Source organism: Panthera uncia (assembly GCF_023721935.1).
Source record: "Panthera uncia isolate 11264 chromosome A3 unlocalized genomic scaffold, Puncia_PCG_1.0 HiC_scaffold_11, whole genome shotgun sequence".
Taxonomy (NCBI): Eukaryota; Metazoa; Chordata; class Mammalia; order Carnivora; family Felidae; genus Panthera; species Panthera uncia.
This window is the reverse complement of record NW_026057578.1, coordinates 4060876-4065251: the sequence shown is the minus strand read 5'-3', so window position 1 is coordinate 4065251 and position 4376 is coordinate 4060876. Positions and strand designations below refer to the sequence as shown.

General features: G+C 50.8%; 1 long non-coding RNA gene across 1 annotated transcript; it reads right to left on the bottom strand.

Annotated features, from left to right (window-relative positions):
• Positions 1-1124: 1124 nt before the first annotated feature.
• LOC125936443 (uncharacterized) lies at positions 1125-3961 on the bottom strand. The gene is made up of 2 exons (XR_007462019.1): positions 3501-3961; positions 1125-1253 (listed from the first exon to the last, which is right to left on the bottom strand). It is a non-coding gene; the product is annotated as an uncharacterized LOC125936443 (long non-coding RNA).
• Between the last annotated feature and the right edge of the window lie 415 nt (positions 3962-4376).

Genomic DNA, 4376 nt, shown 5'->3' with positions numbered 1-4376 from the left:
GCAAAGCGAGAGGGGTCCTGTGCAGTAAGATGTGCCCTGCTTCACGGCAGCCACCTTCGTTCCCACGTGAAGCACAGTGTTGCTGAGTGAGCTCATGCGTCTCAGGCTTACACGTTTCCTCACTTTCTTGATAGCTTCAGTTAGTGTAGTTGCCGGACCCCCCGGCGGAATGTGGCAACTTGGGCCTGCTACGCGGACCCGCTGATTTGCAGGTACCCCAGCACTTCTGGATGGAGGCTTCTCGGATCCCATGGTAGCGGGTGGGCACTGTTTTAGACCCGGTTTCCTCGACACAAGCCATCAAACATTTGAGGCTTGGGGATCTCAGTCCTGGGTTCTTTTTCTCAGGAAAGGTGGAGAGATCACCCTTAAAGGCAGCGGTTCTCAAAAGAGGGTGGCTGGACAGAGGGAGGGGAACATCGGACAAGGTCTGAGCCAGTTTTGATCTCACAACTTGGGGTGAGGGGTGCTTCTGGCCTCCGTAGGCAGAGGCCGGGAATGCTCTTCGACACCCTGCAGTGCACAGGCCGGCCCCACAGAGCGGCATCCGGTCCACCAAGCCACGAGCACCGAGGCTGAGAGTCTGGGGCTCAGGCGGTGAGGCTACATAGTCCGTAAGAGGCCCGAGAACAGTTTGGTCCTCGTGCTGGTGAGACTGGACCCGAAGCAGAGTGCAGGCTCCGTGTCCCAGGCGCAGGCCGGCACCCCTTCCACAGCATCACGTCTGCACCTTCAGGGGCACACGAGGACGCGCTTCCAGAGTCCGCGCACAGTAGGCCGTCTGCCGGCTGTGGTCGGGTTTATCGCAAACCTCATCTGCTTTTTCTACTCTTTATTCCACCTTGAGGAAAAAGAACCAGGACATGGGAAGGTCGATCCACACGAACAGATCTTTGAGTATGGAGTAGACATTCAAAAAATATTTCTAGAGCAAAAGCTCGGATGTTGCGGGGAGGATGAATGCAGCCCAAACTCTAGAACAGTCCCCTTGGACCTCCGGAGCCAAAAGGCAAGTAAGAGATAGGTGCTGATCTAGGCACCAGGAAGCTTTCAGATTTGACTAAGATGAGCAGGTTTGTCGGTGCGTGCTGTCTTCTTTTTAGGGGAAACTGAGAACCGGAGGATTTTGTCCTGGCTTGAGTCAGAGTTAGCTGTGACTAACACCTGGGCTTCGGCCCTGACGTCCAACATTCTTGCCGTGACGTGATCACATTCTGCCTCTGAAAATTTTCCATTATGTTCTGCCGTCCTCACTAAAAAGCACAAAGAAAGAACAATACATTTTCTAAAGATCCTCTGCATCAGGGTTTGAAACTATTGACGAATTTCTGGTTAGCTGGAAATAACTCAGAAAATTAAATTATCCAGACTATCCCATTCCCCAAATATTCCAGTTAATTAAGGTTTGATTGTGTTTGTTTTGCAAAAAGAAAACTTCTCTCCTAAGACATTTAGACTCAAAGAGATGTGAGCGGTGCCTATGTGGTCTCATAATTTATGCACTTGAGTCGCTGTTCCGTGGGCAGTCTGGCAGGGATCACAAACATAGACAAAGAAGATGTTAACAGCGAGAAAGACATCACCAGAAAGCCTCTGGAAGACAAACACTTCACATCTTCGATTATAAGACAACCTGATGCAGAGAGAGAATAAATTAATTTAAAAACCTCCTGCACAAAGAAAATAATGGAAAAATACATCATAAGTAGTTATCCCTTTTGTGCTAAAAACAAGTGATTTGGAGGAGATAACTGCATGGGGCTGAATGTGTGAGTCTTATTATCTTTTTCTGGTTTTTAAATTCTTAGGGGAGAAGCAGAGAACAAGGAAAAAAGGAGCTTTCATTGTTTCGACAAACATTTCTTGGGTTTTTGGTACGTTGCCAGGTACCTGGCTACACTTTCTGGGACTTTTTCTACTTCTAAAATAACTTTCAGTCATGGCAAAGAAACTTCTAGATGCCTCACTGCTGATTCCAGTGGTGGTTCCAGTAAGGCCATTTCTTCTAAGGTTTTTGCCAAGACTTATGGTTCGGCTTCGAGGCACAGCTGGGGAATATCACTCGGCATTTTCCCCACCGGAACTTGAGTTTTAGGGGTTGGGGCGACCGAGGCTTTGGAGAGCACCCATTTGCAAGGAGAGGTTTAGGAGGGTGTCACGTCCGTTTTCCTGGAAGCAGGCTCTGAAACGGAGTTCAGTGTTGGAGGTCGCTTTGGGAGGGCCCTTGGGATGAGCGACACCTGTGCAAAGGAGTGTGGGGAAGCAGAAGGGGCGGAGGGAGGGGCTGAGCTCTGATACAAAGAGAGCCTTGGCCAACCCATGGGGTGCGCTGGAGAAGGGTGTGCCCCTGGGAGAGGCAGCTCTCTGGAGCCAAGGCAGTCCTTGGAGGGACCAACAGCTACAGTCCCTGCCTGCAGACAGCCCTCCCAGCAGCCGGGTGGTATCCTTCATGAGGGGGGCTAGGAAGCACGTCACGGTGTCAACTCCAGTGAGGCTCCATTACTGTCCTCCCTCCTTCTTCCCTCCCTCCTTTCCTCCCTTCCTTACTACACAGCAAATACGTACTGAACCACTGCCGTCTGCCCAGCACAGCCTGGTACAGAAGATGTCATTAGACAAAATATCACCCATTATTTATTTACAACTTGACAAACGCTAACAAGGGACCATGCCAGGTGAGAAAAGAGAGAAGAATCTGGGGGAACCGAAAGAATCAGGGAGCCTTTGGGCTGAACCCAGAAGGCTGACCTGGGATGGGGAGAACGGTGCTCCCGGGGGAGGAGGCTCTGAGCTGGAGACTAGGAGGAGAGGTGAGGCCTGTGGGCCACAGGGAAGCAGGGATGGAACTGTGGGGTGAGGGCTGGACCTGGAGGACTCCATGGGCAGAGTGAAGCAGTGTGCTTTGATCGGAAACAGCATGACCTGAAAATCCATGCCATGCTTGCGGATGTAGGAAGGTTCTTCTGGGACTGGAAAACTAGAAGTTGGTTTAATGTTTGTTTGTTCTGAGTGAGAGAGAGTCAAGAGTACGAGCGGGGGAGGGGCAGAGAGCGAGGGAGACGGAATCCGAAGCAGGCTCCAGGCTCCCAGCTGTCAGCACAGAGCCCGACGCGGGGCTCGAACTCACAAACCACGAGACCATGACCTGAGCTGAAGGGTGACGCTTAACCGACGGAGCCACCCAGGCGCCCCTAGAAATTGGTTTAAAATGTAAATGGCGATCCTGCTCCGAAAGTTTGTATTGTTTTTGAGAACGCGAGGTACCCAAGATTCAATTGGCTTCTTTCAGTGTGGCCTAAGGGGGACCGGGCAGGACTGCCCAAAGTTCCAGACAGACTGATTTAGGTTTTTGTCATCCCACTGAACCTGGCCATTGTCATTTTCACAGCAGCCCATCTACATGGGATAACCTAGGCTGTAGAATGAGATACTTAAAGGGTCAATCGACCACAGGATTTGAGAACCGCCGTCCATAAACTTTCTAACAAAGGAGTGGATACCTTGACCCGCCTTGCAAGTTTGGCATTCATCTGGTTGGAAAGATGAAAGAAAAAGGTGGCTCTGACATCCAGAAGATTCCAAATGTCTGCTGTCCGGTGTCATGTCTTGTGGAGTGTTACCTGTGTAGGAACAGAGTCTAGATCATTTGGAATCCGATAAGATTCCAGAAGGGACTTACATTTGGAGTCTCCGTCTCTCTCTCTCTCTCTCCCCCTCCTTCTCTCTCTCCCCCTCCTTCTCTCTCTCCCCCTCCTTCTCTCTCTCCCCCTCCTTCTCTCTCTCTCCCTCCCTCTCTCCCTCTGTCTCTCCCTCCCTCCCTCTGTCTCTCCCTCCCTCCCTCTCTCTCTCTCTCTCTCTCTATCCCTCATTCCATTTTCACTGAGAATTGCGGAGAAGCATTTGAAAAACAAGCCTATTTTGGGCTTGAGGAGGAACAGTCTGTGAGGGTTTGTGGTCTTTCTCAGGGTTCTCCCACCTGCCTCGGCCGCTTTATTCCTTCTACAGGCTGAGTCCTTATTTAACACAGGTTTTAAAGTTGGAAAAGCTTAACCTTTTCAATTAGGAGCTGAGCTCTCCCCCCACAGAGATCATCCAATTAAAAAACCAATGCCTGGGTCAGTGTAGGTGAGTCGTCGGCACTCACAAAGATGGTCCACATCTGCCAAGGGGCACATCGGATATGGGGAAGCACTTCAGGATGTGTCATCTTCTGAGTGTCAGAAGATGACGCGCCAGGGATGGGAGCCTGGGAACAGAAGGTGTGTGTTGGTGTTTAATTAAGGAAACCGTTGAGAATGAAGAACATTGAAGTTCTTAAATCACTGGTGGCTTCCAGGTGGCACGGGGCCCCTGGGTAGGGCTGGTTGTCCCCGCTG